The sequence below is a fragment of the Mustela lutreola genome, chromosome 1 (assembly GCF_030435805.1).
Source record: "Mustela lutreola isolate mMusLut2 chromosome 1, mMusLut2.pri, whole genome shotgun sequence".
NCBI lineage: Eukaryota > Metazoa > Chordata > Mammalia > Carnivora > Mustelidae > Mustela > Mustela lutreola.
In genome coordinates, this window is record NC_081290.1 from 77,868,412 (window position 1) to 77,882,645 (window position 14,234).

The following is a 14,234-nucleotide window of genomic DNA, read 5'->3' on the forward strand; positions in this document are numbered from 1 at the left end:
TTTCTAAGATTATATTTTTGAAAAAAATAAGAATTAGTGTAGTGTTCTATTTCTTTCTGACCTAATTTTAATAAGTTGAATTTTTCAGGAAATTTTCTATTTCACTTAAAATTTCAAATTCGTTGAAATATGACTATGATGTCTTTTTTATGATAGTTTTAAATAACTTTTTATTGTCAAATATAACATAAATAGAAAAAATAATAAGGCAAATGTAGTGTTCATATTAAGCAGCTACACCATTATAATCTTCACAATTTATAATATTTTTCAATGCTTCTGGTCATTGAACAGTGATGTCACTACTAATAACTTGTTAGAATATCTGCAAAGGAGTACAGAGCTAATCTGGTGAAAACATTACAAAAATATACAATAGCTGGAATTTCATGATTGGTGGATGTTTTCATGGAGGAGATTATGAAAATCATTAACTGGATTGAGAGGTTGTTTTGAAAGTACATCAAAGAAAATCTGGCCATGTAAATTGGAAAGAAAGTTTAGAAAGTGATGAAGTATAGGATTTTCTGGGAGCTCGCTTTTTATTTTTGAGTGTGTAGGATATTTAATATTTTTAATCTTTTGTTGTCTAACAAATATAGCCTCTATGAAGATAGTCCTTTTTTTCCTTTCACTTATTATAAGGTAACATAATCTCGAGTTGAAAAGACAATGGGAAATGTATGAAGGTAATACATTATTTATAGGTACTAACATTTTTTTTTTTTTTTGTAGTTAGTACAACTAGTATTTATTTATTTATTTTATTTATTTATTTTTTTTTAATAAACATATATTTTTATCCCCAGGGGTACAGGTCTGTGAATCACCAGGTTTACACACTTCACAGCACTCACCAAATCACATGCCCTCCCCAATGTCCATAATCCCAACCCCTTCTCCCAAACCCCCTCCCCCCGGCAACCCTCAGTTTGTTTTGTGAGATTAAGAGTCAGGTACTAACATTTTTATTTTGAGTAGACTTTTTAAAATTGAAGTTTGTAAAACAACATATTTTGTGTCTGGGCTTGCAAGAGCTATCCAATCAGTGTTTTAAAGTTGTTATAACATTAGTCTGTGAGAACATACAGGCATAGATGCAGATCTTGGGTCTGTCATTTACCTCCAATGATACCTCACATATTTCATCTGTTTCAGTGTTATTATATATAAAATTCAGATAATATGTCACAGGTTTGTGGTGTTATGAATAAGAGCATCTACTGTTGAACTGACTATGCATGTAAATCTCCATTAAATTATACACATGTATTTGTCCTCAAAAGGTATGGTATGGCTTAGGTTGTTACTCTAAAAGAAATGAAGACACTAGACTATGAAATAACTGCTTTTACTCTGGTTCTTCTATTTCTCATTGGGCTAATTAGTGACGGGAAAAAATTGCAGGCAAGAGAAGGTATTCCAGCCTCATAAAGGTGGTGGCAAATGCAGAGAATGTAAATGGGGCAAATTATTTTTAACTCATCAGATAGAGGAAAGTAGCTAAAGTTAGAGATTCTAATGATTAACTTTAAAAAGGTATAGAAATTACTAGGTAATTGGATTTTGATACCAAAATATAACCATAATCACAATTTTAAAAAAAACAGTCTTTGTGGTATTTTGATTTATATAGTATGTTACAAAATACATTTGCCTTTGCACTAAATTGATGCCTATTGCTTTATTTATAAGGTTAGAAATCAGAGTAAATAAACCATATCTAATCTTCACAAAGTTTAAATAGTGTGTGTGTATATATACAGTAAGCATGTATTTTGCTTTCAATAAATTTCTGCTTCTTTGAATTACTAACAAGTGTTAATGAAAGTATTTTTATCATACAGGAGCAAACAAACTGAATGACTTATTGAGTTATTCCAGACTGAAACATTGTATATGTGCAGCAAAGAATTTAGTGAACTTTTAGGGCTTTATACCTAAAGTACTAATAAGGTCAGAATTGAACCTGCAAATCACCAGGGTATTGAACTAAATAAAGAGCAACACTTTCAAAGACTTCTTTGCTTATCTTTCCCTCAAGGTAAAAAAAAAAAAAAAAAAAAAAAAAAAGACTGTACAAGCATGTACAACGTACAAGTCAAGGATATGGTACCTAGAAATTTATTTTTGACCACCTATGAAAATAAAGAAGAGTGCTCCAAAACTGAATATTCATAATAATTTTTTCACATTAGAAGACAAATGAAAAGTGATGTTAAAAAAAAAAGTCAAGTTTTCAGCTAGCTCAGAGAAAGTGCTTGGCAATGTTGAACTTAAATTTTTTGATTCTGTAAAACAACAGTAAATAAATTGTCTCATTCTGTTATGTTCCAGAAAGCTATGTCCGGGTTTCTTATTGAGAACCAGAATTCTTGTTTAACCAAGTCTTGGACATGAATCTCTGTTTCCCTCAGTCCCCTGAATGTTGACCTACCCACGATTCAAGTCAATATGCAACCCGTTCTCAACAGCTTCTCCAAGAATTGGCTGGCATCAGGGTAAAACCTACTCTGGTCTACTGTCCGATCCATTCATTCCTTCAAACTACTCCTCTGCTCCCTGCTCTTTCTTGTTTTGTTTTATTTATTTTTGTCTTGTTTATTCTTCCCTATAATAGAAAAGCTAATTTCTGCCTAACTTCTGCCTAACTTATGTCTAACCATAGACATAATGGTTGCCGTTATCTCCCCAAGGAAACAGTCTTTGGCCCCCAACTTGGTAGTCCATTTTCTCCTTTTGTCAACAATTTTTGACATAAAATTCCTCCTTGTCTAAATTCTGATTTGCTTTCTATTTGACATAGTTCAGAATAAATATTATATATATAACATATACATATATATATATACACACACACACATACACACACACACACATATATATAAAACCTTGTCATCACATATGATTTCACTCATATGTAGAATTTAAGAAACAAAACAGATGAATATAGGGGAAGGGAAAGAAAAATAAAATGAGATAAAAACAGAGAGGGAGGCAAACCAACTCTAGGGAACAAACAATGTTTCTGAAAAGGAGCTGGGTGTGGAGGATGAAGTAATTGTGTGATGAACATTGAGGAGGACACTTGATATAATGAGCACTGGGTGTTATATGCAACTGATGAATCACTAAACTCCATCCTGAAACTAATAATACACTAAAGGTTAACTAACTTGAATTTAAATTAAAAACAAACAAACAAAAAACCTTCTCAGTCTTGATTTTCCAATGAATGAATGAATAAATAGATGATAATGATAGATAGGTAGAAAGAAAGAAAGAAAGATTTGTCATGTCTACACTAACATTTATTATCCAAACCAAAACCAAAAAAATCATGAATCATTATTAAATATTAGTACTATCACTTCTTGCCTTCCCTGTATCTTCTCCCACACACCTTTATTCATCATTAAAACCCTTGACCATAGGGTGTAAAACAATCCTAAAAATGGAAGAATGAACTACTTAAAATGCTTATTTCATTTTGGTTTGGCTATGGTCATCCTATTCTTATTTCTCATTTTTTGGAAGAAAAGAACTTTCACAAGACTCAATATGTAAGAAGTCTAGATAAATACTTAATAAATATGATTGCTATTAATGAAAAGTAACCAGTTTCTTCAATATAAATATTTATATTGAATATTTATATAAATATATATATTTATATTGAATATTTATATTATTTATAAAAATAAATGAATATAATTGCTACTAATGAAAAGTAAACAGTTTCTTCAATATAAAAAACTCCATTAGCAGTCACTTTAATCAAAGTATATTTGAATTGTGCTTGGTTGTTTATTTTTATTTTATAATATATTTTATTTACTTGTTTGAGAGACAGACAGAGATAGCACAAGGTTGGAGGAGAGGGAGAAGCAGGCTACCCATTAAGCAGGGAACACAATTCAGGGCTTGGTCCTAAGACCCTGAGATCATGACCTGAGTTAAAGGCAGATGCTTAACTGACTGAGCTACCCAGTTGCCACTGCTTGGTTATTTATAAGATAACTTTCATAATTTTCTTGTTACCCTCCAAAAACTCTTAATGTACAGAAATTATAGGGGCACCTGAGTGTCTCAGTGGTTTAAAGCCTCTGCTTTTGTCTCGGATCATGATCCCAGAATCCTGGGATGGAGCCCCGCATTGGGCTCTCTGCTTAGCAGGGAGCCTGCTTCCTCCTCTCTCTCTGCCTACTTGTGATCTCTGTCTGTCAAAGAAATAAATAAAATCTTAAAAAAAAAAAGTTTAAATAAAGTATTATTATTTGCTCTGTATCAAGCAAGAAATGATTAATGATGCTAAATTAGAGTTTCAAATTCACATAAATAAGTTCCAAGTTCTTTTAATTAATATATTTGTTTTCTGTATTAGAAAGAGAATTCTATGCACTGCACCTAGATATTTGTGAAATGATTTTTTTCACTTTTTTTTTTTTTTTTTTTGCATGGGTTGCTAGAAAAATCAAAGTTAAACCAGTGCTCTATTTATTTGCAGCAACTATCCTTAACCTAATTGTTTGCCTCTCTCTACCTTGGCTCTACTGCTTTCAGTAAGACTCCTTATTATTTATTTATTTTTCCCTAAAGTAGGTGAGGATAGATTAGTGAATGCACAAAATAGTATCTACCAGTAATTACTTTTTAAGACTCTTTCTTTAGTGAGAGAGCAAACTTTTCACAATGTTATTTAAGGCAGTCTTTATTTAATGGGAACTCTTTCTCTTGCAACTTGTCAACCACTCATTGATCATGTCTTTTTAAAAGCCTCATTTAAAGTGTTTCTATAAAAATTGGCGAGACACTGATGTAAAGACAAGCAGAAAAGTCTTTTTACTTAGAACATCTCATCTGAAATTCCTGTTCAACCACTTATTAGGTAAGTGGCCTTTAATGAACCATTTAATTTCTCTAAAACTTGGTTCCTTTGTCTTGAAATGGGGCTTATAAATAGGGATTATAAAATAATCCCTACTTCAGAGAAATTTAGTAAATATGAAATGAAAGCATAAGCAAAAGTGCTATTTCAAATACCATGTACCACTGATAAGAGAAAAACTAAACGCTAAGCGGCCCATCAAACCAGCAAGGTATCCCCGTCCCTGTCTCAAAGCCCTTCCTTGTTCCTCTTCCCTACTCTGTTTCCCAAGGGCACCAAAAGCACCAAGTATGAGGAAGTAGAAGGGTATACATTATTACCCTCCCTGCTTGCCCTCTGGGCTCAGACCTTTGGAGAATACTCTCCTCTGGGCCCACGAGGGTGTTGAATAAAGCTTCCAATCTTCGCAAGTCTCCCAAGTGCTGCTTGGTTCTTCTGTCAGGACCCAGTCCAGGTTCCGTAACATCATACCCATGCTACTTATGTTTATTATACTTTAAAGAGCTCAAGGGAAAAAGTTTCTTAAGCAATGTAACGTTTCACTTAAATATATTTTAGCTATATTTTTTTTTTCCTAAAGTGAATGTATAAATTAAAAGCCGAAAACTCGGGACGCCTGGGCGGCTCAGTTGGTTAAGCAGCTGCCTTCGGCTCAGGTCATGATCCCAGCGTCCTGGGATCGAGTCCCACATCAGGCTCCTTGCTCGGCAGGGAGCCTGCTTCTCCCTCTGCCTCTGCCTGCCATTCTGTCTGCCTGTGCTCGCTCCCCCCCCCCCCCGATAAATAAAGAAAATCTTAAAAAATATAAAAAATAAAAAAAATTAAAAAGAATAAAAACCGAAAACTCATTAATCAAATATGAAAATGCCTATATTCTCCTAGTAATTCAGGTGAGGGTAATGAGTTTGTTTGAGTGTGTAGAGTGTAAAAGCAGGCAAAGATAAAACACTTTCAAAGTGCACACCCAGAGTAAGGGCCCTAGGCATTATGAACTCTAATTTTGTATACTTGTCTCCTCAGTTCTGGCACTTGGATTTATACATTTTCATTGGAATTTAAACAGGATTATTTCAATGATTGTTAAGCTCTGATGTGATTTCCTTCTTGAACAACTCAGTTCCCATTACAGGTTACCCTGTTTTATAGTGGGCATTTGAAAACCTATGACTATGCTTCATGTTCTAATTTACACCCATTTCACGTACTGTATGGTTTTAACTGACTCCCTTCAGAAGGATCCCAGGAGTCACTGTTCTTTTTATTTTTCATATAGCATCAGTGTTTTAAATGATAAGGCTGTACCTGTGGTTACAGGAAGATTTAATAGAATGAACCAGTGACAGCAAGGCTATGGCACAGATAATCACCCTCTCCTTCTTAAAGTTTCTTGCTCTTCATATAGATAATAAAGTATAATACCAGTAAAGAAAAGAGCAATACATATTTTCTTTAAATGCCAAATATTTAGGAAATACATTTTTTAAAGTTTCAGGAAAACATACATATACACACATATATATAAACTTAGTTAACCTACACACATATATAAGCATACACGCACACACACACACATATAATGCCTCTATATATACCCATATACATGTACACATTATATATGTATATATAATATCTATTCTCATTTTTTATATTTTGGTTTTCTCTGAGGTCTCTTCAGTGCTGTGAAGCAAATGACATTCAAGATAAGGATGACTAAGAATTTCTAGAGTTTTAAACTAATCTTCCTGTTGAAAATATCTGTCATTCTCACACTTGGTGTGTGGAACTTATTTATATTCTTCGGTAAAAAAAAATATTCTTTCTGTTATTTTGTAGATATGTGTGTGTGTGTGTGTACATTTTGAACAGCACAACAGACCATTCTAATTCACCAGACAGCAGATAAGAAGGCAGGTTAGGGGCACCTGGGTGGCTCAGTGGGTTAAGGCCTCTGCCTCTGGCTCAGGTCATGATCCAAGGGTCTGGGAATGAGCCCCACATTGGGCTCTCTGCTCAGCAGGGAGCCTGCTTCCTCCTCTCTCTCTCTTTCTTTGCGTGCCTTTCTGCCTACTTGTGGTCTCTGTCTGTCAAATGAATAAATAAAATCTTAAAAAAAAAAAAAAAGAGAGAGAGAGAGCAGGTCAATCTGCAGCGGTTGCTTCTTAGCATTCTTGATTGTGTGAATTTTTTGTCACTTCAAGTAAATAACCAAAGCACTCATAAAAAGATTTGAAATAAAATGCAAATAAAGAAATAGTGATAGAAGAGGTGATTGTTGCAACATCATTTCTATTCATTAAAATAAACAATGAACTTTCCTTATATGTTTCATTTTGAGAAAAGTAATACTTTTCCACCTTGTTCAAGATATGAATGTGCGTGTATATACCAGATAGAAAAACTAGTCCAATCAGGACTATTTTTTAGAATAACATTTCATAATGACACGTTTTTCTTAAACTACTGTATTGGTTCTTTTCAATAGCTTCAAATGGCATTTTTAAAGGTTAACTGCAAAGAGCCTGTTGAATCTATTCCCACTTCAAATCTTTTATTATTTTCCCCTGGATGTTTCAAACTCTTTGTTATACTGTCGAAGCTGCTCATCTGTGATTACACTACACTGAGCTGTGTGTGTGTCAACTCATTATCCCAAACAATAGTTAATATAGCAATTCTGAAATGTTATTGCCTGATTCTGGACTTAAAGAAAATATTTATCTGCTCTTAAATATACTGGTACAGATACTAGTATTGTCATCTTACTTAGGGAAACATTTTCATTAAAAGGCAGATTTATTTTTGTAATGGCTTAGCCAAGGTTTTGAGTTTATTGTGTCTAAGATCCATGTTTCAATCATAATATTTCATACTGAACAATAAAGTACACAGCAAAATTTAGTAATTGTTTAGAAGTCGGCTTAAAATGGGAAGCAAAAATTCTATTACATTAGGATATTCCTAAAGAAAAATAAATATTCTATATTTTCAAAGATGAAAAATAAACAGGTCAATAGCTCTTGTGCTTATATACCTTATTTTGGCTGGCTAATTTTAAGGATATGGGAAGAAACTTAGAAAAAATTATAATTATATTCAGGTTTTTATGAAATTATTTCAACTTAACAGGATACTAACATATTCAGAAACTCTTGTACTTCTAAATATACAGTCTACTACATTCTTAAAAAAAAAAAAAGTCCTAGTTATGTGTCATAACCATTGCTTGGTTTTCCATTCAGCTAAATGGCCAAAATAAAGATATATAGACTCTATTACACTTTTTGATCTCTATCCTAAGGACTTCTCTGTCATAATTAAAGTTTCTAGTGTGAATACATAAAACACCCAAGTGGTCTGGAATGATGTGGAAAGTTATTTATTTAAAATTTTAAAGAATAACTCTAAGTAAAGCCTTTTTTATTGTGAACTTTAAAAATACATTACTAAATTTTCTGCATTAGTAAACAGAACTAATACAAGGAATTAGTTAAGACCATCTGGTTTTAATTAAGACTGGGTTTTAACCCAAACTAGTTTGGTGGACTACTTTGGCAAGTAGCTTATCTTCTTTGCGCCCTATTTTCTCTATCTATAAGGTAGGGATAATAATTGTAAATATCTTATAGAATCATTCTGAAGACAAAGTCAGTATTTTTAAAATACTTGGAATAGAGCCTGGCACATAGGATTATTATATAAGTACTTGTTAAGAAAATAAAGGCTTAAAATAAGAACATATATAATGTTCTTGGATAGAAAGAATTGTCATAATCCAAATGAAGTAAGATTGTAGCTTGTATAAGAATGTTGGTGGTGTAGATGAAAATAAGCAATAAGCAATCGTATGAAAAAGACTTTAGGAAGCTTTTGGCTGTGAAAGATGAATATTATGCTTAGACTTGACATAACTCTAAAAATGGTGGGAACATTCTCAGACACAAATTGATAAAATTAGAATTGTCCTGGAGATGGCTATCTACCCCATTTTACACATGTTGCATTTAAAGGAGCATTGAAAAGATATCCTGCAAGCAGTTGAACATATAACTCCACAGCTCAGAAAAAAGGAAGTCTGAGGTAAAGTCTTGAATTTGGGCTTCATCTTTGTATGTAGCCATCACTGCAGCTGTCAGTATGGAAGAGTTCACCTAAGGGGGGAAAAAAAGGAGAGACAAGAGGGCCTAGAACTGACCATTAAAAACTGCAACAAATTATGTCTGCATAGAACACTATAATCATTCAAAGAAGAGGAGATTGTCAGAGAAGGGAAAGATTGCTATGATTTAGAAGCAAAGGAGTTTCAAGGAGCTCAACAACATCCAATGATGCTGAAATAATTATGATATGAAAATTAAAACATCCATTAAATTTAGTGACATGGAGTTAATTGGAAACATGATCAGGAGTCATTATTCTTTTTGAGTAGGAAGAGTGGAAACCAACACTAAATTTGGTGATGAAGAGAACTAGAGTAGAGAAAGTAGAGAGGCTGAATATTTACAATTTTTTTGAAGAGTTTGGCTGCTGGCCCAAATATTGTAGTACCCAAGAGGGGAAAAAATAGATCAAAATAACCAACATTTGGAATCTGATTTTTTTTTTTTTTGTTCTACATTTTTATTATCCTTAAATTGGTCTATTTGTAGACTAGGTGATAAATGAGTACATTGTCCTTTCTTGAAAATAAAGTAATGAATCGAATTTCATTTAACCTATACAAAATTACTTCCTTGCCTCCATATTTCTTCATAGCTTTTACCCAGCTTATATAAATGGAACTAAATCATTGCTTAAATTATCAATATTAGTAATATCTGATTTTGCTCTCAGAATCATGGCCCACAGGTTCTGTGACAATTGCATTAAGAAGATAAAAAGAATAAATTGTGCTCATGATTTGAAGAAATTGTATCAACTAGTTTTATGTATCTTACCTCAAAGTTTACAAATTTATCCTTAATAAGTAAAAATGCTACTGCCAAAAGAAGATAGCTTGTAACTATTCCCAAATACTTAGATGTTTAGATAAGAACAACAGGTAAAAATGAACCTTTTATCTTACCATGATATTGGCAGTCCTACATATTGCAAGCATGATGCATGTATTTTAGAAACTTCTTTTAATAGTGCACTCTGAATTTTTTCCTCTTTATTTAATTTAAAATCCATATTAAAGTCCATATTAGTCTTTTTCTTTTCAGAGTTTAATAAAAGAAGTGAAGTGTAAGGTGTATCTCTTCTGGCAGTCAAGGCAAAGGCATCATATATGCTTTTGATTTTTCTTGAAGTTATGGTATCTTAAAACACTTCTTGAAGGAGTAAGGTGCTACCATGACAATTGTGTCACTTATTGCCTGTAAACCTTAGAGAGTTGCTTAATATTTTGTAGTCCAGATGCCTCATCAGATAAAAGCAGGGAGCATGATGTGGGGCTCAAATCCAGGGCCCTGGGGTCATAACCTGAGCTGAAGGCAGATGCTCAACCAACTAAGCTACCCAAGAACCCCCATGATTAGCTTCTATTCTAACCTATTTATTCTTCAATATTATCCCCTTCCCATCCCTGACTATTGGCTTTATATTTTGCTTGTACTACATACCAGGAATCTGGAATATCTTAATTATTTTCCTCATCTTGGCTTTCTGACAATAATTTTATCTTAAGCAATGCTATTAGATTTTTTTCATTTTAACTGTCAATAATATATTCAATTTCACTGTTAATCTTGCTTCTTTTCTCACGGAAGCCATAGATGTGATCAGAAGATCACGTTCTCACCACCAAATTTATTCTATGAACTCTCCTCTTGAAAGTTGTGCTTGGTGAATTGTCCTCATCCAATTTACAACATTCTCCAATTCTTGCACTCTTTATCTCATCTCCTTCCATGTACTTAAAGAATATATTCCTGCAGATATCTTTTTTCTCTCATCCATTAAAAATACACATTACAAATAACTAAAGAAAGCAGAAGGCCCCTGCTCATTTCACATACACAACAAATCATTCTTTGATCCTCCAGATTTCCCCTCCATCCTCTATGGATTGCAGGATAATGCCCCCCTGCCTCCACCTAAGATGCCCACCTCTTAATCCCTGGAACCCATGGGTTACCTTACATGGAAAAAGACCATTTCACAGATTTGATTAGGTTAGGGATTTTAAAATCAGAAGGTTACCCTGTATTATCTGGGTGGTCCCAATGTAAGTAATTAAAAGATGGAAGAGGAAGGCAGAAGAACCAGGGGAGGATGTGCACATATAGAAGCAGGAGCACTGAAATGGAGAAGACGGCCATGAGAAGAGGCTGACAGGCAGCCTCTGGAGGCTGGAAGAGGCAAGGAGGCAGATTCTTCCCTAGAGCCTCCAGAAGAGATGCAGTACTGTCAGCTCATTGATTTTAGTCCATTTGGACTTCTGACTCCTAGAACAGTAAGAAAATAAGCTTCTGTTGTTTAGAGTCACTAAATCTGTGGTTATTTGTTACAGCAGCTGTAGGACATGAATACAACCTCCATTCCTTCTTAAAACCAGTCCTGTCAGGGTTTTCTCTCCACAACTGAAGATAAAACATTTTTTTCAAGGTAATCAACATCACTGTTGCCCAAACTTTCAGCAGTCTTTGAGATCCATGTTTGTTTCAAAATATTTTTATTATTCTTTGATTATTAGCTCACATTCTTTTATTCTTTGTAATGTTTTTTTAGGTCTGTTTCTAAAATATGTTCTCTGAGAAAGGAAGAGTGTGTTATTTCTGTCAGGCACTTGCCTAGAGAGCCTGATGGCATAACCACCCAATGAAAAATGTTAATGTCAATTCTCAACTGGAGACTTTTCAGACCACAAAAAGAATTCAGACACCCACTGAGTGAATAGTGGTATGCAGGTAGGACTTATTCAAGAAAGCTCTTCTATAACCCCTGCTTTACTAAGAACAAGATTGAGATAGGAAAGTCTCCTTATAAGGGCCCTTTGCTCCCTGAGTTCAACCATTGAGTCCTGACACTATATAGGAAGATGTGATCCCATTTTCTACCCAGATTTTGCCTCCTCTACTTATACATAGAGGGTTCTTCTAGTCCAGGCTCCACACCACCAGGGAACAGAAGAATATTTTGAAGGAAAACACCAGCTCCAGTGTTAGCGTATGTTTGTGGAATGCAGCTTTCTTGTCATTTTTGGCATCTGGTTGTTTCCCTAACATTACCACCTGCTCTGTTTTGCCTTAAAAACAACTTTGTTTAAAATATTATGTCCATCACTCATAAGAATCTATACTGGGAGCATTTTCTCTGTACATCTAGTGTGCCATCTCCTGGAAATAGAAAACCCTTACTTCTTTAAACATTTATACACTTGGCTATAGAGATGCCACATGCTTTGATTTTCTTCCTATTGCCTTTGTGTTCCTTCTCAACTTCCTCTACTATTTCCTCTTTTCTTTTCCAACTATTTGAAGTTGGAATAAACTAGGATTCACTACTAGGGCATCTATTCTTCTCTGTACACACTCTCACTTTTTTGCTCATGTAGTTTTAAATGTAATTATTGTATTGGTAACTTTGAAGTCTTCAGTCCAGAGACTGTCTCTAAGTTCTTAATTCTACAATATATCTAACCCGTTCAAAAATGTACTTGGATAACTGATAGGTATCTCAAAATTAATATGTCCAAAATAAAAAACACAATTCCTCTGCCCCAACTGTTTTCACCAATCCACCGTGTTTACCTTCTCAGTAATATTGACACCATCCTTTCTGTTGCTTAGGGAACATACATCATTGAGTCTCTTTTTTTCCCCTCATATGCCACATAAAATTTATTAAGAAGTTCTCCAGTCTGGCCACTCTTCACCACCTTTCATGCCCCCACTTCCCCAAATCAAATTATTATTTCATCTCACTTGTTTTAGTGTAATATCGGATATCTCCTTGTGCCAACACAGTAGCCCAGGACTTGACTATATACCTATAAAAATGTTAACATAAATGTTTGACTTGAGATTTATTTTTAATTTAACACTTGTCACCTCTACTTGCCCAAATGTTTTCCATAGCTTTCATCACACTCAGACCAAAATGAAAATATGCACAAAGCCTGAATGAATGCCTAAGTTCCTTTTTGCTCAGCTCCCTATACCACGATCCTCCCTGACTTGGCTCTAGCCATATTTACTTTTTACTTACCCTCAATACGTTAAGCTCTTACCCTTGAAAGATTTTTGTACTTTCTGTTCTCTCTCCCTGAAATACTCAATTCCTCTGTTATCACCCATATCTCATTTTAGTATCTCCCTGTGTTTACTTAAATGTCCCTTCTCCAGAGAAATTTTCATGACAGCACTACTTCAAAAAATTGTATTGTGGAAAATTTCAAACATATACAAATAATATGAGAAAGTAATTTGGCAAAGCACTGTTGGAGAGGAAGGATTTCCTATGCCCTTTGAGATTCTTCTGGGTGGACTAAGAATCAAACTGATATGAAACAGATTAACAGGAAAAAATCAAATTTAACAGCATACCTATGTGAAATCCACAGAGACAAGAAGTTCCCAAAACAGCGAGGCAATCTGACACTTATATGAGCTAATGGGAGGGGTAGCATCCAAAGATATAAAAGAGAAAAAGGCCATTAGCAGGAAGTTGAAAGGAGATGTTTGGGAAACAAAGGTTGCCCTACTCTGTAGATAAGTTTCTTAAATGAAGAGGAATCACTGTTAATAGTTCTCTTCCTGGCACTAATAGACAGTTGAGGGGGAGTTAAAGAGCTTTTCCTGAATCTGCTGGGTTTTGACTGCTTTTAACTTAAAATAATCTTCATGCCAGTGTAGCCAATCTTGGGGCTGCTCCCTTGCCCCTGACATGTCTTTGTTATTTTAGTTTCAACAATTATCACCTCATTAAGCAGAGTTTGATCTTGCAGATATTCATACATTTAAATATGTATAGCCTAATAGCCTAGTTCTTTGAAACTGGGACAGCCCATCATAGAAATCAAAATTGGTCAGGACAGTCCCTCAGCAAGGAGTGGCTTAAATATCTCCCCTCCCCCACCCCAGAGGTTAAAGGGCCTTTTAGTTAGCTTTGATTTAGGATTGTCCTCTAAATCCTTGTTCCATTATTCACTGGAGGCCCACTGCAAAGAGTAGGAAGATGTGGAGATCCAATGGGGAACCAAATTAACCTGCAAGACTGTCCATGGGATAAAGGAACATGGAGAAGGGAAAGGATCAGACCCCACATACCAAGGCCTCAAGCATGGAGGACCCTCACTGGGAGGACAAATCCCCATCACACTGGGCTTTGAAAACCAGAGAGGGTCAACTTCAGGAGTTCTTGTGAT